This window comes from Molothrus aeneus (genome assembly GCF_037042795.1).
Source record: "Molothrus aeneus isolate 106 chromosome Z unlocalized genomic scaffold, BPBGC_Maene_1.0 scaffold_33, whole genome shotgun sequence".
NCBI classification, from domain to species: Eukaryota; Metazoa; Chordata; class Aves; order Passeriformes; family Icteridae; genus Molothrus; species Molothrus aeneus.
Genome location: NW_027098761.1, coordinates 129445 through 153274, shown reverse-complemented (window position 1 = coordinate 153274; position 23830 = coordinate 129445). Strand labels below are relative to the sequence as shown.

General features: G+C 43.1%; 1 pseudogene; it reads left to right on the top strand.

The window, feature by feature from the left end:
- The first annotated feature begins 9906 nt into the window (after positions 1-9906).
- LOC136569471 (E3 ubiquitin-protein ligase BRE1A-like) lies at positions 9907-20941 on the top strand (annotated as a pseudogene).
- The last annotated feature ends 2889 nt before the right edge of the window (positions 20942-23830 follow it).

The window sequence follows — 23830 nt, the reverse complement described above, 5'->3', positions numbered from 1 at the left end:
TGCCTGCAGCTCCAGAAAATGCAAGTGCATATATTTGGGCTAAACTGTTTTCAGGCTCAGACCTCTCTTATAGCTCAGAAGAATCTTGAGGTAAGAAAAAAAAAAAAAAAAAACAACCTACAAAAAAAAAAAAAAATCTCTTAGGTCCTTTCAGTAAAATACCTTGTTCTGTTGAGCACAGCTAGAATGTTGCTAGTGTCCAGTCCTGTAAATCAGAAGCTTCTAGCATGATATATGTTCTTTAATTTTAACATAGCAATTTCTATTATGCCCTCTTATAATCATGATGAACAAAGGAAATCAGCTTTGCAGGCCTGTGATCCTTAGTGTTTCTTCTGCTGTCCCACACCTAGGGCTTTTCATTGCTAAGACAACGTGGAAGAAGAGGGGAAAGCCAGAGGAACATTAATGCCCAAAATAAACAACACAATCAAGCACCACAACTGGGTTCCTGTAGTGACTTCCTAGAAACAGGTTAGGCATGCTGGAAAGTCCATCAGCTTACTAAGATGCATGTTACTCTCTCAAAATAATAAAGAAATAATGGTTTCTCAGTGATTTGCTTTCCCAAATCTCCCTTTGCTGACCACCTCTGCCTCTTTTTCTGTTTTTAATGACAGTGATTTACACTCTACCTTCCACTTAAATGCTCTCATGCCTCCAAAAGTTGATGCACTGAAAACACAGCAGATTCTGGAACAGAAGAGAGAAAAGAGGGTATGTAAGAGTACTGGAGGTGGGAAAAAGCTTGTACATTCCAAGGAGGTCCATTATTATGTTCTTTCCAGGATAAGAAATGCAGATATTTTAAGAAACAAAAAATGGGGTTTTTTTCCACTTCTGTGTCAGTGTGCATGTGGGAGAGTGACTATTGAGCAGCATCAGCAGAAATACTTACCACACTGCACCCAGGATTACATTTTGGATGTTTTACCCAGCAGAATTTATTATCAGGGATAATAAATTAAAAAGAAAAAAAGTGGCCCCAAAGGCCTTATCTTTGGAAATAAATATTAAGGTCATTGTCATTTTGCATGATTTCTGTGCAATCTTCCCAACTTCCTCTCTACTTACTTGCACCCTTTTCAGGGTACACTTGACTTTCATCCTTAAAAATACCTTAACATCCTTAGCTATTTCTTTAAAACAGGTTCTGTTAGACCCAAAAGACTGAGGGAGAAGAGTCTCAAGTGATTTTGGGGCAGTGGCACAGAATGACAGTGGAAGCCTGTCATTCCTGACTACTCATCCATCCTTATCATGGTGCTGTCTCCTGCTGTGCACAAGCAAAAGGGACACTGATGTAGCTGAAAAATGAACTTTTTCTTCTGGTGAGTTATATCTTAGTTGGGTCACTTTGTCCCTGCAGTTCCCCATACCAAATGGCATTGGAAAGCTGGGAGGGCTTTGGAAAGCAGAGATGAACATTTGGTGACTCAACTGCTCCTGCAGTCACATAACTGCAACCTCAAATGCTCAGAAGAAATAGTTACTTATAAAATTATTCAGCCTGTACAATAATAGGACAGGACTTTAAATCTACAATCAGAAACAATCTTGGGATGAGAATTTATCCAGGTGGCAAAGGTTCAGCTCAACCATCCAGATCCCAGTATTTTCCATTGTGAAAGCACCTTTCCCCTCTGCCATCCACTGTAACAGCTCTGATGGCACTGAGCATTTGTGCCGGGCAATGGGAATAATATTTTCTTTTGCTTTGCCTGAGATCAGGTACAGCTCCTGCTTTTCATAAGCATGAGTGTCAGAGGCAGGACAAGGCAGGCACGTGGTGTTTAGATACTTGCTCAATGTGCAGGCAGGGCAGACATTCATGGTCTTGGGGGAGCTGAACTGAGAAGCCTGGTGTCCTCTGAGTTGTGCTATTTGTGTCCTGCACATCACTGTCAAATTATCTTCACTCCAACTTGTGTTCCCTGTCCCCTCCCGATTCCTTGTCTTTCCTCCTGCTGCCTCATGTTTTTACCAGAAGGCAAAGGCACGAGGGTACGCACACTCCAGTTGATTTTGAGCACTTGTCCTGATTATTCAGCCAACAAATCAAACAAACAGCTTCCTGTTCAGGGTGTCCTCAGGTTCTGCTCAGCAGGATGGACACGCTCAGCTCTGCTCTGCAAGGCACTGCCTGAAGTAGCAGCAAACACATGTTTGGGGCTAACCTCCTTCAGCCAGTTGCAATGAAATTGGAGAAGTGTGTGCAATGAAAGTGGAGAAGCCAGTTGCACTAGTAAGTGCAACACTTACTAGGGACAAGGAGGAACCTGTGAAAAGAGAAAAGAAAAAAAAAAAGAGACACAGGAAAAAAAGTTTTGTAAGGCTGGTCTCCTTAGGAAAAATCCAAAGTCACTGCATTCCAGCAGGAGGAATGAATAATGTGTTTAGCATAACTTGTTGTGCCAGTATGTAAGTAACCTGCAAAGGCTGTACCTCTTCCACAAACACTGAGAAGTTCTGTAGTGACAGCACTATTCCTTTACATACAGATACCAGATGATTGTCTGGCTATTCCTGTACTGTCAGCTGCACAATGGATATGTTCTCCTTGTAGATATCTGCTGTTCTTCAAAGACTAACTTTGATAATAAGGTTTTCCCCCTGCTAATCATTTATAGGGGTAAAACCCCTGATATTTCCTGCTTACATTCTGTTTTTGTAAGAAGCAGCAGATATTTCTGATGACCATTTGGAATATAAATACAATATTGAGGATAACCAAATGCATAGAGTGGCAGTGGCTTTCTCTTTGTTTTCTTTCAGACTCAGTATTGATCACTGGGGACAAAGAGTGTTCAAAGTGCTTTGCTGTTTACTGGAGACATAATGAGCTTATATGTCAGGGCCACTGTGTTTAACTTTAGACAGCAATAGTCAGAGGAAACACAGCTCCAGCAGGGATGGATTTGTGCTGGCTTGGCTGTCTAGGGTGGATTAGTATTTATAAAAAGGCTGAAGTATTTTAATCTCATTTTCATCCTGATCTGTCCATTTGATTTTGGTTCTTTTCTTCATATATTTCCCAAGTCTTCCCTCTATAAAGTCTCCTATATACAACCACAACTAGACTTTTCAGGCTCTTACCAGTAGCTAATTCATCTTGCAGATTAATTACTAAATCCTGTTCCTGTAATCTCTTCTACCCTAGCTGCACATATCTGAAGATGACAGAAATACATTCACTGTAGTCCAGTTCACTTTAGAGACTATTGGGCACCCCTCCCTACCACACACACCCTTTTTCTCTGCTTCTTTAGCTTCTCCAATCAAACCATTAGAAAAGGCTGTTGATAGCTAAAAGAACACCAGAGTGAGCCAGCACAGAAATGTGTTAAATTATGATGGAGCTGCAGAAATACTGCAAGCCTGGTGACACTCTGAGAACTGGAGGTACCTTGGCCAGTTTAGTGGCATATGCTCTGGTGATCCAGCCTCCTTTGTGTCTTGCTCCAAAATTCTACTCTTGCAGACCACAGAGTATTTCAAAGAAAGGGACAAACATTTTAATTTAGGCATAGATTCCAGTAGCTCTTCAAAATATCTGTTAAAATACATTGGCTCTCAGTTACTTGCTCTGTCTTGCAACATAGAAGAATGGCCTGGAACACTGTACTTTTTGCTAAAAAAAGATGCTGATGCTAAAAAAGAGAATGAGGTGAAAAGGCAAACCAGAAGATTTCCAAACTGAGAGGCAGGAGGAATTATCCCCCAGGGACTGCTGGAATTATACCCAGGGACTTGCTTTCTTTTGCAAAATGGAATAAAGATATTTTGTATGGTCAGAGAACTCTTTCCACTAGCAAATTCTGCATCTGTGTGAGAAGCACAGAGTGTTAGCAGTTTCTCTGCTCTCTCACTGCAAATTTTAGGTGAGCACTTCTGTAACTAAAGGTCAGATGCTGGCATGAGAGAAATGGCCTGTCTAGGAAAGTCTGAGTACTACTTGTGCAAGGTTTTAAGTCCACAAAGACTCTCAGGAAAATTGTATCAAACTATAGCTATTTTAAAACTGCTTCAAATCTCTAAGGGGCAGCACTATTTGGTGAAGTTTAAGAGGTTTTTAAATTCAGTTTAGCTGAATGGTGTTTTTTTACCCTTTTTTCATTCCATGTAATAGTGAACATAACACAGAAACTAAAATAGCTTACTTCTAGTTTAGATTTTTAATTAATTCAGGTTAATTTATTTTTTTTTTAATATATAAATTTAGACAAGTCCTGGGAAACCAAGTAGGGGCACCTGCCTTACTTGAAGAAAGACATAAAAGTCTGTGACTAATCCAGGATCTAGAAGGAAAACCTGTTATAATCACAGGAGTTACATTGGTTAGTATAAAGATGCAAGTGATTTCTCTAGAATTTATTCTGCAAACTCAGTAATTTTCACTGCTGATGAGTAATTAATATTTTCAGCTCACTGAAAAAAAACAGCTCACAAAAAAAAGCTCACTTTCTTTTTCTGGTCTCTTAATGTGCCAGTAAAGAGCTTACTAGGATGCAAAGTAATTTCTGAAGACTATGTCTTTAAAATTTAAGTGCATCTACTCCAATTAAATAACTATGGATAGTAGAGTCAAGCTCCTTTTCAGGAAACTCTTCATATCACTATTTCCAGGAACATTTGCACACAGGAATCCTCTGCACAGACAGAAAATTAAGGTGGTTCCAGCACCACCAGGTGTGGTGCTGTGGGGGTGGGGGGCACTGGTGGGGGAAAAAAGTGAGAGTGAGTGAGGGAAAGGGAAGAAGACAGAAAAGCCTGTGCTCCATTTCCTGGGCTTTTCATTTCTCCTGATCACTATGGCAGCTGGGCAGTGAGGCAGCAAGGCAATCGCTAATAATTCCTGCTGAGCCTTCCCAGCCTGAGTTTCTCACTGACTAGAATCTTTCATTCTGTCTCTTTTAGATTCCCTGCCAGGATTTTCTGGGTGTCAGCAGAGAGAGCTCCTTCAATTCACAGAAATATTCTCCATTTAGCATCAAGTATTTCTCTACAGGAGGAAGACAACTATGGAAGGAACATGACAAAACAAAAGTAAGTGAGAATTTTTGTGCCACATATATAAGCAACTGAAACATTTCTATCCAGGTCCCTTCTGGTCAGGTGACAATGGAATTTCTTTCCTACACCTGGGCAAAATATGGTCAGTGTCTCTCTTCCCAGAAGTGAGCCGTAAGTATCCTACTATGCTACTTCGGTAAGAGTAACTATATAATAATAATAATAATAATAATAATAATAATAATAATAATAATAATAATAATAATAATAATAATAATAATAATAATAATAATAACAGTAGTAGTAGTAATAGCAATGCAATTTCTTTCAATGGAAAAGCAAGAACTCAGTTCAACTGCATTGGCTACAGCTTTATATGTGTTCATTTTCTTTAGTCAGCTTGTCTGTCAAGAGAATTATAATATCCTAAATAACATCAACAGCAATTGTTGGCTAGATCAAGGATGCTGTGAAGTGATACATTTCTGTGTGATCTGATGTACACTGCACTGGGTGGATATCATTAGGTAAAGTACCTGATCTTATCAAATACAGTCCCATTGTTGGCCCTAACGAATGTGTACCTAGCACAGCACCCTGCAGCACCACCTTTCATTCCATTTCATATCCACATCAACAACATAGGCTACTTCACAATACTTGAGAGGAAAACCAAAAATTATCCTATTTTCAGAGCACAACCTTAACGAAAATGTTGTGCTTTATCCTTACCTTACAATGAGGTAAGGATAAAGTCATGTCAAGAGGAGGGGACACCAGAACAAACCTCAAGGACAAAATTTTGAGCAAGGATTGAAGCTTTGTTCTTCAAAGGTCAGCTTTTAAAATTAATCTTGTTATTGCTTATCACACTTTGATAACATGAAAGTGCCTCTTGCACAAACCAGCCATTAAAAAAGGAGTGTCTTTTAAGACACTGCTGTTTTCTATTTTTGCTTCAAAGCACCAATGATCAAAATAGCAGAACAAGATAGAATTACCCTGTCTGTAGCCAGTGTACAAGGAAATTAAGGGGGTTAGGAAGTTAGACTAATCTTCATCCTATTTATTTATCGATTGTAATTGTTTTTAGGAACAGAGCTACATTTGCTTTTAAGTCAAAGACCTGTACACATATATGACAGGTCTGGTACTTTTATTTGGAAGTATGTTCCACTAATATGCATTTTCTATTTTTCCTTTTTTTTTTTCTTTCTGAGACTTCTCCTTCCTTTACTTCACCTCTATCATCTAATCTAGAAGGCACTGAACAGATGTGCCAGCTGCCACAGGACACACTGAGGGCTGTGTTTCATACCTGCTCTCCTGTGGTGCCTGGCACTGCATTATCACGAAGCAGCTGCTGTGGTTCCAGTTAACAGCCCAGGAAATGAAAGGCTGATTTGTGTGCTGACACAAAAGTAGACCTTTACCCCAGAATTATTAATGCACAGGGCTTTGCTCTACTGAATTTGGAATCTGGTTATCTCTTTTAGGGCAGTTAGTCTGCTATTTTGTTTTGCCCAGTCACTGGTTGCCTGAAAATGTCACTTTTTCATTTTATTATCTTAGGCTGGCTGCTTCTTGAGTTCTTGGGCCCATTTGCCCAACGTCTTTCCTTAAGTGTGCAACCTGCAATCCCTTTCTTCATCTGCCATTGACAGCACCTGGAGCTGATTGGCCAAAGGTCTTCTGTTCCCACCTTTGGGATCTGTGCTCTGCTATTTCCTCAGCAGACTCCAGATACACAAGTCCTTTCACAAAAGAGAGGATTTCCCTCTGCCCTCCAGGGCAGAGCCTTCTGCTCACGACAACCTCAGGTTCAGCAACAGGTGGGAGAGAGATCAGCTCCCAGACCATCTCCCATGGGGCCTTTCCTCTTGGAAGCAGCACAGTTCTGCTGGATCAAAGATCACTTTAGGTACTGTCCTGGGTGTGCCAAAGCTCCAAATTTACCTGCACATCTGCAGACACATCTGGGTAATATGTGAATAGTTCACAATGCTGTGTCTCCACCTCCCACCTTACCAAAGAGGATGCATTTCACACCCATGTGTTGGGCTTTCATAGCAAATTTGGTGGCTACTACTACTCCTACAACTTGAGGGAAAGACAGTATTTGAGGTTTTGTAGGTCCTTTTAATTTGGAATAGAGGTTTGCAACAGATAATGGGTGATGCTCAGCACACCCTGGTCACAAGGCTGTGCATTTCTTGTTTAGAGGAGATTCAGTCCATCCAAGTCTTCTTTTGTGGCCACAGCCTGAGCATACCAACACCGCAAGCTCAAAATTGTCTCCTCTGTAGGCTGTTCCTTACACAACATCAGTACATCTCTGGGTCTTTGATGGTTTCTCAATACCAGGCTCCCCTCTGCTTATGCTAAAAACATGTGCACATCCTTTCCAAGAAACACTCTGCTTCAATCACTACAATTCTTAACCAACTGTAATTTTGTAAAGTGCTCCACTCTTTCTTGTAGCAATTGCAAGTGAAGGACTACGAGGTTCAGGAAAAAGCAGCCATATTTGTCACGCTCCCGACTCTTAGTAATTGCAAATTGCTGCAAGACTTTCTCTGCAGTTCCTCTGCACTGGCATTGGATTGCTCAGGCTCTCTCATCTTCTTCACAAAAGTATTTCAAGTATTAATACAAGTATTATTAATCCCTCTCTTTCTCTCCTTACCACTCAGTTTTTTTCTTGGTTTTTTTTTTTTTTTTCCCCTCATCTCCTGTGTTATCTCTGCACAACAATTCACAAGGAGGTGACAGTTAACCTAGAAACAGCACTGAGGAAAGCTACTGTAGGGAAACAAGAGCCTCAGTCTTGAGTTTGCAGGCTGTGTGGAAAATCCACATGCATCCTGTAGCATAGCCATTTCTTTTTTAGCATTGCAATCCAGATGGCAGCTAGAACTTTCCCTTTTAAGTCCCATTTTGGGGCCTCCCCAAACACTTTGGTCTGTGGTATGTGCTGTATAAAAAAGTGGCTTCAAAGTCTGTTTGAATGCTTATCTAAAGCGTGGTGATTAAGACAGATATGGAATTGAATGTACAAGGGTAGGAGTGCTGTGCAGGAAATGGAGGAAATGCCAAGGTGCACAGAGATAAAAGACATTGGCATGAAATTAAATAAAAGGTTGTGGCTGTCCCCATTTCACTTAGAGCTTTGCAGAAAGGACATAAATCTATCCTTCATGGATCCTACACCTGAGACAAAAATATGCAGAGGACAGAAAAAACAAATATAAAGAAAGGGGAAGAAAAACGCAAGAGCTGAAAGGTGTGCTGAATGGAAACCCTCATTTGGAGTCCATTTTATGAAGCATAAAAGCACCTTTTGGTTTCAAACATTTTGGTGAACAACTGACTGCACCAAGAATCAATCACTTATCAACCACTTCTGACTTAGGTAAGTGCTCCCCAGCTGTAAAGAAATGTTGTAGGTGGAAAACATGTTTGCTAATGTTTTGTAATTCGTTGTGGCTTTTATTTTTTAACTAGTGAAGGTATGAATATAAGCTTTTAAGAAATCCCCAAGGTATTCAGCTTTCCAGCCCTGCTATAAGAGACTTATTTTATTTTATTTTATTTTATTTTATTTTATTTTATTTTATTTTATTTTATTTTATTTTATTTATTATTTTTAGACAGTATTGTGTAAAAACAGATTTCAGCCAAGCTGGTCAACTTCTATGTTCCAGCTGCTCTCACACTTGCTCACAAAGTTGCAACAGCTGTGTTGCAACTCAGATGTTTATCCAGCCTGAAGTCTTGTTGTGTATTATTCAGCTAGTCTGTGGGTCTTGGGCATAGCAGCAAGTTATATTGTGATTTGCAGCATGGGGACTGTACTTATTTTTCGCATTATCAGTGCTGACAGTAACAGTGGAGCTGGGTGAAAGCAAACTTTGTACTTGCTCAAAAACCTTGTGCTGCTTAGGAGGTGCAAACCTATTTCAAACTTTAAACATCAAATCACAAAATGGTCTGGGTTGAAAGTGAACTTAAAGCTCATCTTATTCCAAATCCCTGCTATGGGCAGGGACACCTCCCACTAGACCAGGTTGCTCGAAGCTCTATCCAACGTGGCCTTGGAAAATTCCAGGGATGTGACATCTCCAGCATCTCTGGGCAATGCAAATAAATCAGGAACCTTGTCAACCTGATGCTGTTGACAGGTGTTTTCATGTTTTTCTGCAAAGATGAAGATAATAAACCTAACCACTAAAATTTCACTTCGGACTTGCATTATCTATTAGCTCAGTCTTAGCTGGAGCTAACCTGTCTGGTGTATGCACATGTATCTGTTTCACACTTTCCACAGAATCACAGAATCATTTAGATTGGAAAAGACCCTTGAGATCATGGAGTCCAACCTATGACCCAACACCACCTTGTCAACCACACCACGCCATTGAGTGCCATGTCCAGTCTTTTCCTGAAACACCTCCAAGAACAGTGACTCCACCACCTCCCTGAGCATCTTCTTCCTATGTCTGATCACCCCTTCTGTGAAAAATTTCTTCCTAATGCCCAACCAAAGCTCTCCTGGCACAATTTGAGTCTTTTTCCTCTTGTCCTGTCCTTTGCTCCCTAGGAGCAGAGCCTCACCCCTCCGTGGTTGCACCCTCCAGTCAGGGAGTTCTGGAGAACAAGGTCTCTCCTGAGCCTCATTTTCTCCAGGCTGAGGCCCCCCCAGCTCCCTCAGCCACTCATCACTGGACTTGTGTTCCAGCCCTTTCTCCAGCTCCATTCCCTCCTCTGGACACACCTCAGCCCCTCAGTGTCCTTCTTGAATTGAGGGCCCAGAACTGGACACAGTTCGAGGGCGTGGCCTCTCCAGTGCCGAATGCAGGGGGACAATCACTGCCCTGGGCCTGCTGCCACACCATGGCTGGCACAGAACGTGTTGCCCACATTCACCCCCTTCCCACCCGCTCCAGCCTGCACATGGCTCCATTCAGCGGCGGGCAGGGAGGCGGCCGCTCCGCCAGGGCCGCCTGTGGGCGGGGGCGGCTCCGCCCACACCGCCATCTCGGGTGAGTTCAGCTCTCCCGGCTGCTCTCTCTGCAGTCAGGGTTGGATGTTATAAAAAGCCAAGTCCAAAGGCAGTGTCTGTGCTAAATGGGCTTTGTGTCAAAAGAGATTTCACAAAACACGGTGTCCTGGCCACACATTGGTTTAAATATACATCTTCTCCTCCCTGTTAGCTTGAAAATGAACAAGGTAAGAATCCCAAACACTTAAAAGGGGAATAATTGCATATTCCCTCAGCTTTGGCTCTTATTCCTGCCAAAGCTAATGGCAAAAGCCATGCCCAGGGCATCTTAGTTTCTGTCACCAGCTTCAAAAGGTGTTTATTCCTCCATTCATCCTTTCTACTTGGGAAAAATGCCAATCACTTGTTTTAAAATTTTAAAAGTTTAATAGTACTAAAATGGTTATAAAAATAGTAATACAAATTAGAGCAATAAGATTTTGGACAATCAGAGGACAATAAAGGACGATAAAGGCAAAGAATTATGTACGTTCGTTCGGATGCTTTCCTCTTGAAAGCATAGCTCGCTAACAAAGGATTAACTCTTAAAAGCAAGAGCCTGTTGTATATTCATACATCTCATACACCCTTTTCAAACAAAGGGTGTTTTCTGGTTATTGTCAACTTCCTCTCCTTCATCTTGTAAATCATGGTCAGACTCCTTTGAGTGTGCAAGGAGACTAGTTCTTTACAATAAGGAGGCAATAATTTTCCTCTTTGGGATTTTAGTGTCTGTTATCTCTGTGCAAAGAATTTCTTGATTATTTCATCCTTTTCTTGAGCTAGTTAAAAAGTATCTTACATAGCATAGTTTCTATTTTAACATTATTTTATAACCTAAAACTATATTAAACACACTACTTAAGAGAACTAATACAGCATAACTTTCTGACATAACACATATAATATTCATTTTAATATTTGTGAAAAGCCAATCATAAAATATGCATTTTTCATACTTTACCTGAATTCTCAGGGTGCCAGGGAATATGGAGGTCCCACTGAAATCTCAAAGCAGCTATAATCCCTTGAAGGATCCCCCTGTAAAACCAGCTTCCCCCGTCCAAGTCCACTGCCTTCACAATCCCATATTCAGAAACCATTTGTTAACTGATTGTTATGAATAATTTATGTAGTTATTTGCTTTCGCTATAATTGGCTTTAGTAAACTATTTTGATACAGTACAGTTTGTAATCTCTATTTAACTGCTTTTGATACAGTATAATTTGTCAGCCTTTTATGTTTAATACCCTAATCTCTGTGTAGATTGTATATTTTGGTGTGATATATATTATAGTTTAGGCCTTGACAAAATATTGGCTATATAACGTGTATTATAACATTAACTTTTGCAGAAGTAATTGTAGCTGTGAAATAATAACTAATGCCTTTATTTTTGTAACTAACTGACAAGTAGTGAAATAGTTACTGTTGATTGGAAGTACTTGTAAAGATGGCTAGAACATCTGTATGATAAGATAACTTTGAAAAGAATCAGGCACGTAACACCAAAAGAGCAAGGAGCAATCTACCACTGATCCCTCGGCTATCAATAACTCTAACCACACACCAGGGGGCTCCTTAAGGAAATAAAATACAAGACTCTCAAAATCACATCTGCATTGTTGCATGTACACTAAGAAATTGAAGTCAGGGGTTGAACTAAGAGAAAGAATTCCTGGAACATGTAAACTCAAAGGAATGTTTGAATATGTGTAATTCTCATAAATATGCGTTTGACTAATGCAATGAAAAAGTATATGAGTTGTTGTAGTTAACCATGTGCATCTGGCTATGCACCCAGTGCTGTTACTTTTGCTCATCTCTTATTTTCCCTTATTAAACCTTTAATGTTGCAGTGTGATTTCCTGTTTCACCTATCCCAACCCCCCCAGGTGTGCCAACCTCTCCTTTCCCCTCCCCCTTTGCCCTTCTGCTGAGAGCTGTCCATCAATCTTAACATTCCAGGAGAGTCATGGTGTGTTTGGCAGAAGTTCAAAAGATGCCCCTCAGGTCTGGGCTCATTGGCCTGTCCAAGTGTCTGTATCCCTTGAGCCTTCCCCTCCTCACACCTGGTTGGTGCCTCACCTGTCCCTTCCCTCCCCCTGTCCCCGGGCTTAAAAGGAGATGGGACCATGCAGTTGGGATTCTGTTGGGAGCTGTTACAAGATTCAGAGGTCTATCATCCTGGAATAAAACTCTGGATTAAAACTCTATGACAGAATCCTCTCCTTTTTCTCTTCACCGTTGCCTGAACCTTTTCCACCAGAAGTAAACTGAGTTTCTACTTTGCCTGGATTTGTTGCGAGTGCCCAGCTGCAGCACATAGCCGGCCAAAGGTATCTCTGAGGTGAAAACACCACAGCTGCCACCTTTGGCCCAGCAGCAAGGGTCAGACAAGGCCAGGCACATCCCACCCGGAAATATTTGGATTAATATTCCTTACTTTAAAAATTGTAAAGAGTGTTATGCATAAAGAATGAGATGATTTTTCTCTTGCAATTAAGGGATGAATATTGTGTGTGTTTTAAGAGAAGCTTTATTGATGTATAATTATGTTATTGTGGTTTGTTGTTTAGATGTCCTCTGTTCTCCCCATAGTTCCTTTCCCTGCCCCCCCCCATTCTGTATTGTGTCTGTCAGACAGTCTGGGGTATCTAGGACAGGTAGAGAGAAGGCATGCACATATATCCCTTGCATATGTGAGAGACAACTGCTCACATTGAAAATTTAAAAAGGTTTATTAAACTTTAACAAAAATACAACAAAAGGACTACATAAGGAAAAAACTGCAGTGCTGGAAACTGCCCCTCATGCACACCACATGGCCAGTTCATCTCCAAGATCAATGCTCAGTCTTTTATACCCCTGGGGGTTACATCAGCCAGCCCTGGCCCCTCCCAAAGTCTGTCAGTCAGCTCTTCTTTGCCATTTATCGGTGGAAACTGCTTTCTTGGAACTTGATTGGAGATCAGATGTTGCCATGCCACACCCCCAAGCTTTTCCATTCCCAGCTTCCCCATACAAGGGGCACATGTGCACACCTTTTTTCTACCTGTCCTAGACAACCCCAGCTGTCTGATGGTCACAATACAGGGGGGAAAAAGGGAATTATGGGGAGAACAGAGGACATCTAAACTACAATAACATAACCATACATCACTAAAGCTTTTCTTAGTATTCACACAATAGTTATCTTCTAATTGCTAGAGCCAATCATCTCATTATCTGTCTATAACAGGTGGGACAGTTGAGAATGGAAAAGCTTGTTGCTAGGAGGGGCACAGCATGACAATACCCGACTCTCCAATCAAGTTGCAAGAAAGTAGTCTCCACCAATAAATGGCAAAGAAGAGTTTACTGACAGACTTTGGGAGGGGCTGGGGTTGGCTGATGCAACCCCCAGGGGTATAAAAGGCAAAGCATCCATCTTGAAGAGCAGTGAGCCATGTGGTAGGCAGCCATGGTGTGAGGGTGGGGTGGGCTCCCAGGTCTGTTTTTCCTTATTTAGTCCTTTTGTTGTACTTTTTGTTAAGGTTTAATAAACCTTTTAAATTTTTTTAAGTTGCTCCTCTCAACGAGTGAGCCTCGTTTCTCACACTGATCAAATAGCTGCTGAAGCTGCTATAAACTCCTCTGGCCACTCTGCCAGCTGGCATACCTTTATCAGAGGATACCTAAGCCCTCTTGCCCAGGGCATCTCAGTAAAATACACGCAACATCTCTGGAAAGGACATAGAGCCCAAGGTCATTTCCCTGCCTTGCAATTTCCTTTGTAGTCTGGCTCATTTTGCTAAAACAAAAAGACCCAAGGCAGTACATCATGAGGAACATCTCTGCCAATCCTTGAAAGTCCCAGTGACTCACCCCATGAGGCTGTTATAAATTATCAAATCGTGAGCCAAAATTATAAAAAAATTTAGCAAAGATTTATTATTTTGTCTGCGAGACCGAAGTTCAGTCTTTGAAGCCACCACAGCCAAATAGACAGTGTCAAGCCCAGGATCGGCGCCGGGTGAACACACAGATCTGACCTCCCAAGTGTCAGAGTTCCCCCTGTTCACACTCGCTGCTGCGCCCGCCCGGCGAGGTTTTATACATTTTATTCTGCCCAAGGCAAAGATGACCAAATTTCCTTTGTGTCTCTTCACATGCGTTGCTGTTGCTTTCCATGTGCAGAGTTGGACAAAGGCTGAATCCAGGTGTGCCATCAGCATCAATCGTCAATCGGCTTGGAGGAGCCGAGTATTCAGATGTATCAAATTGGTGCCACTGACTATCTTGATAGATGCAATCAGCAAGGTGATAATTGCTCTCGGGTGGCTCCCGACAACTTGGGAAACTGGTGATCATCGTCCTAGAAGCTTCTATTCTTACGTTAAGGGTTAAGGCGTTGATCGATCGTTATCTTAACTTGTGTCCGGGAACTAGTTGAATCTAAATAAGACAGCTGCTCCCGGCCGGGGTGGTCAAAAGACATGGTTTGGATTTTACAATATTTTATACCATACATTAATAGCATGAATTATCCCTACCATATATTACAAGGCTGTCCCAACACCTGCAGGGTCAAAGCTCCTAGCATCCACTGTTTATTGCCCTTTATTAATAAGTTCTCCCCTCTTTCTTGTGCCCCACTACCTTTAATTATCTCAAACTCCTCTGATGGAAAAGACAGCACCAGCACCACCACTTCCCCCCTCTCCCTCAGGCACTAGCTCAGTCACAGGGGGCAAAGGGGGGATCCCAGAGACCTCTGGCAGAAGCACTGCTTTCTGAACATCTCCATTGAGCAGTTTATTACCTGTTGTCTCTTCTGAACACCCTGCCTGATGTCCCTTAACTGCTCTTATTTCTGCCTCTTTAGGCAAATTCACTACCTCCAACAAGTGAGTAATTGAGCTCCCCAGAGGGAACGTTTTTCCCTGAAAGTTAACAAACTTCACTCCTCCCAGCTTTCCAAATGTATGTAGAACCCACTGTATGTAAGTATGTAGAGCATACTTGGAATATTGAAACATTCTACTACCAAGCTAACTTGAGTTTGGAATTCCAGCAGCTAAATGCTGCTGCTGAAAGAAGGAAAATGGCACCTGTCATTCTGAATTCCTTGGTTTTCTCTGTGTCATTTGACAGTGTAATGATACCAGTTTCAAGATGTTCCCAGTTCTTAAAGGCTTCACATTAGTAGCAGCATATGTTTGAGAGATTTCAGTTCATATAAAAATTGTGTTTATGGTGGTCTTGCTTAGCCTTAGACCTCTGAGCACTTAGGTGCTCTGTTGAGTAGATGGACATAGGGATTGAAAAGATTAAAATCCAAAACTACCTTTGAATTAGCTGAGATGGCTGCATCTGTATTCTGCCAGATATTACCAGCTTCCTGCTCTTTCTCCATTTTCAGTTTTGTCTTACTTTTGTTGCCGTCTTGGAATTTGGCCAGTGTAAAATTTGGGACAGTTCATGGAATAGTCTGTCACCACAGCAAAAGATGAAAAGCACATGATGAATAAGAGAAAAAGTACTCCTGAGCAGTGTCAGGAATAGTTGGCTCTGTGCAATGTGCTGGCTGAAGCACTTCTTTGATCGCAGTCCTCCAAGCTGCAAGAGAGGGTGGAGACAGCAGAATCCCGGGTGTCTGTCCTGGAGACCATGATTGCTCACCTTCAGTGGGACATTGACAAGATCCGCAAGAGAGAGCAGAGGCTCAACCACCACCTGGAGACATTCTGGAACGAGTAAGTGCTGGCCAGGAGACCTGGGAAGTGGGAAGGGTGTTGGATGGGTGTGTGACATCCTCCCTGGGACTTTGCTGGGAGAGCTGAGAACCTGCAGCATTTCTTCTTCGGTCTTGGACCTGCTGCATTACTCTTGTAGGTGTTTCATTGGGTCTTGAAGAAATCTCTTGCATTTTTTGCAGGTAGATTACAGAGGCTACCAGGTGTATGGAGCTGGGAGCAGCCTCTATGGGGGAACAATCACTATTAATGGGCACAAGGCGAGGTCAAGAGCTTAGTTGTGGTCAAGGGGAAGAATACATTCAAGGAGAACAAGGCCCACAATCTGAACAGAATTTAGATACTTATCTTAGATAATTTTTAGGTCCTGTGCCACCAATGATCTTGAGGAAGTAACAGCACAGAATGAAAAGCTCAAGGTGAGACATCTGTAGCTGTGTGAGGACGAAGGTGTTCTGTGGGATGGGCTGCCCTCAGCTTTGCAGTGCTGTGTCTGCAGAAAACCTCATTGCAGTGTCTGTTCTGAGCCTGCTCTTTAGCTGTGTTACACTTTGCTCCAGGTACAATTGAGTGAGTCTGTGGCTCCACTTGCAGCTCAGTGCGTTGGTGACACCGTGTGGCCACCGTTGGAAATTGTAATGGTTTCCTGCCCGTGTCCCGTTCTGATCTTTGAGTCCATTTTAACCATATCTGGTTAAAACTGTATTCGTCTCTTTACAAGTAGTGATCCCTCCTCCACCTTCCCCACGCCCTGTGCAAGTGGAACCAGAGAACAGAAACAATCAGGGAACTTGTGTGGGGAGAGAGGCTCTTGAAAGAGTCAAAGAATTTCTGTCTTTCCCACTGTGGGGGATGGATAGATAGGAAAGAGCCTGTGAGTTTGTGATGTTTTTTAAGGGTGGTAACACAATAAGCTGTGATGCTGTGGTAGATGAGTATATGGTGGGGAGAATAATCCAAATTTCATCTCAGTGGTCAGTGCCAGTTATAAGAAATATCTGTCCCCATAACCTAAATCCAGAGATCTGATGGTGGAAACTGTCTTGAGGCACCTCTGAATTCTGTTTATCCACATGAGTTTGTTTAGCAATAAGTGGCCTTCAGCTTACAACATTTTTTTTCCCTCCTAATTGCTTTTAAGCTGAATGCATGTATATATGTGTCTGTTTCACTGCTGCGAGTCCACAATCATTTGCTAACTATCTTTATTAGGAGGATTCAGATTCTGTACTTCTTTTTCTTTAATTTCCTTTCAGTCTTTATGTCTTACTGGTAGAAGGCTACCATAATGCCTACTTGCACATGCACTTTCTCTATTCTCTCACTTTTCTATGTGTCCATCTTTGTTGATGAGGTGATTATTGTTTATGGCAGGTCCAAGGCTGTCAATGAGCAAGAAGGTATGATGTTGTGCTGTGCCTAAAAATGACCACCACCTCTCCCACACTGCCATTTAGGGGCTACAGTGCACTAGAACATCTGGGTTTTTTTCTTTGTTACTGTTAAATACTTGTTCTGGCAGGTCTCTTCATCTCAAAAAACCAAAGCTCTTCACCTTGGAGGCCATGGTTGGGTGTAAAACTGGCATGACTTCTTTTCAGACAAAAGTGTTGCTCTGTTATGTGGCAGAACGATAACAGTCTTATTTTGTTCTTTGTCATTGTCACTTAGCTTGTTCTCCATCTCCATGAAAGTCCTCAAGAAGGTTGGCAGAAGTGTGGTTTGTTGCAGAGGTGTTCCTGTTTTTGCAGGCCCCATTAATCGGGAGATGCGTCACCTCATCAGCAGCCTCCAGAATCACAACCACCAGCTGAAGGGAGAGGTGCTGAGATACAAACGCAAACTGAGAGAGGCCCAGTCTGACCTGAGCAAGGTAACACAGCAGGAGATGCCAGAAAAGAGGGGAAAGGCTTAGAAGGGGGAATGCTGTCACCCTTGCCAGGAATACCAACCTTTCTGATACGCTGTGCAGGATGCAGTGAAATTTTCTGTGGAGCTCTGCACTCTGCTGCTTCCTTTGACCAAACGAATGCTCTTCCTATGTAGCTGTGTAGTGCTCCATGAAAAGGGGGCATGGAAGCATGGATCTGGGAAGACAAGGGAGAAGGGGATGAGGAAGACTCCTGGCTAAGAACTTAAACATTTGTTTTCTTGGTCATCTCTCTTGCTGTTCCATGCCAGATCCACTCTCGCAGTGGCAGTGCTCTCCTCCAGTCCCAGTCTAGCACTGAAGACACAAAGGAGGAACCGCAGAGATCAAGCAGGAGCCTGATGATCCTTCTGCCCAAGTGACTGTTCCCAAGGCTGCTTTTGAAGATGTTAATGAGATGAAGGCCAGGCAAGATGAAGAGGAACGGGAGCAGGTGAGATGGGAAAGAGAGAGGGAACGAGAGAAGGAAAAGGAGAAGGAGAAAGAGAGAGAACGAGAAAAAGAGAAAGAGAAGGAAAAGGAGTGAGAGTGGGAAAAGCAGAAGCAGAAGGAATCAGAGAAGGAGAGAGAGTCCTAAGAGAAGGAGAAAGGGAAGCATGAAGATGGAAGAAAGAAGGAGGCTGAAGTGATCAAGCAGCTGAAGGCTGAGCTCAAGTAAGAGTTGCTGTTTTCTCCCTTTCCTGTGTGAGCAGTGCCCAAGCCTGGGGTGTTCACGTGGTCTTGCTTTTACGGGATCAGCATCACTGGAATTTGGAACCAAGAGAGTTTCTTGACACCCTCTGTTTCTGACTGTGATGTGGTCAGTGCAGTAGCTTAAAGCATGAATTACCAAAGGAGATACTTCATGGTGTGGGTCAAGTAATGTTGATTTGTTGCTGTCATAACAATAGCATAGAAGTTCACAGCAGCAGGTTATTAATAGAGGACACAGCTGTGTTCCCACTCCTATATGGTTCCCAAAGCAGAGGTGGATAGTTTCTAGCTTATTGTTAGGGTACCTCTTTCATCTCCAGCCCACTTCTTGCATTTCAACCTATGTCCCTTAACATGTTTCTTTTCCAGCCTGTATTCAGCTGCTGTTTTATGTTACCAGGATAAGATGACCCAAGGATGACTCCATATTGAGAGGAGTAGTGGATTTGTTTTTACAAACAAGCTGTGGGTCTGCTGGTGGATAAAACTAGCACTGGGAGATAAAAAAAAACAATGGGAAGGATTCCACTGATTGATAATGGAAAAATATATTTGCCTTTACAACTAAACTTCATGTTTGCTGATAAATTAGACATTGAAAGATAAAAGAAACAATGGGGAAGAAAAACCCCTAAATTCTGTAAGAATTAAAAGTGAAAAGGGAGGGTTATACATTAGAGAGGAATCTTAGGTATCAGGCGTATCAGGAAGTCTGTAGCTCTCAAGTACCTCAGCCAATGGGGAAAGAGAGAAAGGAAATGCAGCCGGGAAATTGGGATAAAAAGGGAGGCTGCATCCTCCAAAAATTTGAGAGACCCAAGGGAATGCCCCATGGCCTCTCCCTTTATTCGAATAAGGTAAAAAGACTCCTCTGTCTCCTTTTTGGACATAAACCTCTGATGTTTGTGGATTAATTTTCCTAACAATATCCATGTGGGAGATGAGAGAATATTGCCAGGCTGTGGTGCTGGCTATGCAGCAGTGGCTTTGCTGCTGTGTTCTCACTGTGGTCTGTCTCCCTTTCTCCAGGAAGGCCCAGGAGAGCCAGAAGGAGATGAAACTCTTGCTAGATATATACTGCTCTGCCCCCAAAGAGCAGAGAAACAAAGTGCAGCTGATGGCAGCTGAGAAGGCAAAAGCTGAGGTATTCCTAATTTCTCTTCCTTTTTTCTTTTTAATGTGTTACTTAAACTTTTTTTCAGATACTCTGCAGCAGAACTGCATTGTTTCTCTCCTCAGAATTGAGGATTATTTGTCTTCTCAGCTTTGTCACTTAGATATTGGAATGGTTGGGAGATAAACAGGGACTAGTTGCTAGTGCAGGCACACACACACACCAGTCTCTAGGCTCATAAGCATAGACCCATTTGCAGATTCCTTCAGTTCCAGTGCATGTCCCTCTCTTTGGGACCCCTGTGGTTCCAAGCCCCTCTTGCCTTGTTCACAAGCAGGTCTCGCCTATAGGCAGCACTTCCTCTGTGCAGCACACACACATGGGGTGAAGAGTTAGATTACATGGCAATACTTAGGAAAAGATACAAGAAGCTAGGACAGGATAGGCTGTGATGATTGTGGGCAAGGCTGAGCCAGACAACTGCGTACTGACTGCCCATATTTCCCATGGGACTGGCTCCTTTTATACCCTTCTCTGTCTAACCCCAATTTGTTCATCCTTGGTCTCCATTTCCCTGCACATTGCTTCTGGATTTGAGCAGTTCTTGATTGCCACAGCTGTCCCAGTTCAGGAGCCATTCCTGCTTTACAGTGTCATCAGTTACAAAGTCCCAGCTGATCTTCCCAGAGGTGGTTCCTGGAGTTTCTTGGAAGCTGTTGTGACTGGGGAGGTTTGCTTCCTCTCTTTGTAGCTGTGTTTGTTTTGTCAGGTTTGTGTCTCTGTATATTTTGTTTTGGGTTTTCTCCTTCTCCCACACTCAGATAACCTTGATGGAGTAAACATTTTCACACTCATGTGCTCTCAACAGTTAGTGTGACTGACCAAGTTTCATTCTCCTCACTGCCTCCCTTACCATTTGTCTGCCAAGTTTGCATCTCTGTATGTTTTATTTTACCTCCTTTTCCTGTTATCTCCTCCTTGTATGGAAGAAGGTCCTTGACCAGATGGCCTTAAAGGAGCAGATGCTCTCTGAGCACATATCCATACATGTACAATTGCAGGCGACTGATGTTCCTACTCTGATAAAAGATGCTGTGAAATTTTCAAAGGTGTGGAAGTCAAGATCTTGGGCCTACAGCCCATCTCAATGGTACATCTGTCTGTAATACTCTGTCAAAACAACCTGGGGGGGGGGGGGTTTGCCATGCTTTGAAGGCAGTCCTGAGTGTTTCAGAGAATTTTGGAGAAAACAGGCTCTGAACAATGCTCGGTGCATATCCTTGTGCTTAGTGTTGTTTCTGGTTGGTTCTTGTAGCTCGAAGAACTGAGGCAGAGGGTGAAAGAATTGGAAGACAAGGAGAAAAAGGAGAATAAGAAGATGGCTGATGAAGATGCCCTCCACAAGACCTGAGCAGTGGAAGAACAGATTGAATATTTACAGAAGAAATATTGACATGGCTAACCAGGTTAGAAATTCCTGATGAAAAATTCCTCTTTTGGCTGGGGCAACTGGAGGAGCTGCCTTCAGGTTACGTCCAGAAAGAGAGAAGGGATTTATATCTGTATGGACCAGAGATAGGAGTTTGGTGCTTGTTTACCAAAAAGGAAGAAAAATGAGCAAGCAAAAGAACCACCAACAAAATAACCCTCTCCACCCTCAGCGCTGGGATATCACAGGCAGGCTGTGGTGGGAAATGTTTAATAACAATTAAATATTAAATAAACAGTTAAACATATGGCCTTGGTGAAGCACACAGAGAATTGGCTTTATCAGTCCTTAGGGGAAGAGATTACAATTTCTTCTAAACAGCTATTACCTCCTCAGTTCGTTTAGTGAATACGTTTGCATGGAAGTGGTACATACCTTCTGCTAAAAAAGGCTCAATCCAATGAGAGAGCAGGACCACCTCAGCAGGATGAAGCCAATGAATTGACATGTACTTTCTTAAAATTTGGATTCTTGTTATTGTAGAACAGAACTGCTCTACCTTGTCAATGCTGAAGTGGCCAAAGTGAGTTTAAGGAGCTTGGCAGCCTGTTACCTGGAAGCTGTAAAGCTGTGCACATGTAGAATTTTTGCCCTGGTATATCTGACAGCTGTTCAGCTGCTGGGAATTGGGTGTTGGTTTCTGCCCAGCTCTGGCAACGACTGTGTCAAACCTGATTCTGCCAGACAAGTGACAGGTGACCATCTTTTCTCTGCACCTTCAAATTCAGAGTATCTGCTGTGGTGCAGACTTGTAGGGAATACATTTTTCTGGTTGTTGGGATAATGGTGTTCCCTGACACTGAGAATCTTCCTTCATCTTCGCTAGGTTTGGTGTCTCTGAATAAAATGTTCAGGCTCACTCTAGGGGGTCCAGAGCACAGTTTGGCCAGAGCCTGTGATTCTTTTGCATGAGGAAGAGGCCCTGCTGTCAGAAATGGATGTCACAGGCCAAGCCTTTGAAGACATGCAAGAGCAGAACATCCGCCTGATGCAGCAGCTACGGGAGAAGGATGATGCCAACTTCAAGCTGATGTCAGAATATATCTAGTCCAACCAGATCCATAAGCTGCTGAAAGAGGAAAAGGAGGAGCTGGCAAAGTTTTGACACTGAAAACACAGGTAATAGGGAAAAAGGAAAGAGGACAAGAGAGATGGTGGGGAGATGAAGGGGTGGGTTATCTGCACACAACTGTTTGCTCTCTCCCCCACTGAGGGAACAAGGAGAGAATCAGAAGGGACAAAGTGAGAAAACAGGTGAGCTGAATAAAGGCAGTTTAACAGTTAAAGCAGAGATGTCTATACAAGCGAAACAAGAAATTAATTAATTGGTTACTTCCTGGGGCAGGCAGGAGTTGAACCATCTCCAGGAGGGCAGGGCTTCATCAGGCCTTACTGTTATTAAATGCTGCAGCTCTGAACATTCTCCCACTGCCTCCTTTCCACCAGCTGTTATTGCTGAGCATAGCATTGTAGGGTGTGGAACACCCCTTGGGCCAACTGGATCAGCTGTCCTGGCTGTGTGGCATCCCAGCTTCTTGGGCACCCTCAGCCTACCTTCTGGTGGGCAGCATGAGACACAGAAGGTCTTGGTGCTGTGTAGGTACTGCTCAGCAGCAGCTAAAACAAAAAAAAGCTTCAGATGCTTTAGGTTTGCATTGTGGGCTCTGATACATTTTGTGTCTCCACTTGGCAGGCCTGACCGGCTACCAACTTGCCAAGAGGTTTTCCCTGGCAAGTCCCTCCATGCTCCTTCCCTCCAAGCCCTTGCCACCCATCCCCAAGAGCTCTCCTTCAACCAAGCCAAGCCAGATATGCAGCAGAGAGAAGGAGACTGGCAAACCTGGCACTGGCTGGGATGAGGAGAGTAGAAAGAAAAAGGAGCTCATATCAGAGGGAAGAGGAAATAAGGTAAGGAGACCAAGCTATGCCCAGTGTGGTAAATTTTCAGTTTCTGTGCTGTTGGCAGAGCTCTCAGATATTTTCCCTGACAGGAACTGACCTTTTCACTGAAGTTTGAACAGGTCCTGATTTGGCTCTTTAGCTGGGCCAGAAATGATGGGATACTAAGGATGGGTCTGCATTTACCCCCAGTGCCTCCAGCCCCATTCATGGCCATGGCATGGGGGCCCTGGAGTAACTTGGGCAGGCAGAGAGCTTGCAGAGAGCAGCAGGGCAGGGAGCTCTGCGAGCTTCCCAAATGCCAGGGAGCCTGAGATGCTGGATGTGTGGGAGCTGGAGAGCAGCGAGCATGCCGAGAGCTCAGCAGCGTCTGGGCTCAAAGGCTGCTGGGGAACTGTAGGAGGGAAGGGCAGCAGCAGAAGAAATGAGGGGCTTGAGAAAAGCAGATTTTGACATTCTGCAGAATGGCTTTGTGGGGCCATGGCTGGAGATCAGCACTGGCTGAGATGTACCTTAAGGGCAGGGAGAGAACAGTGATCTAAACCCACTGCCATGCCGTCCAAAAGGCCAGTGGAGGCAGTGGCACCCCAGAATATCTTGACTTCAAATATGTGGATGCCAGCTGGGAATGCAGCCAACTTTACAGGGAAGTGAGAAAGCAGGGAGTGCTCAGAAGTGTGGGACATGGTGTCTCCCCCACCAGCTCCCTTTCCATTCCCCAATCAGCTCCATCAGTTTGACTTGTTTATAACTGCCAGGTCCCATTTGAGGGCATGTCTAAATGTCTTGAGGTGTGAATGGAGGCAAGGCTGGATGCTTGATCCGAGCACTCTGTTTTATCCTTTCCAGTCCTCCTTGTGTTATTCTAGTGATGGGGAAATGAAGAAGGGGTCATTTGGAAAATCTTTGATC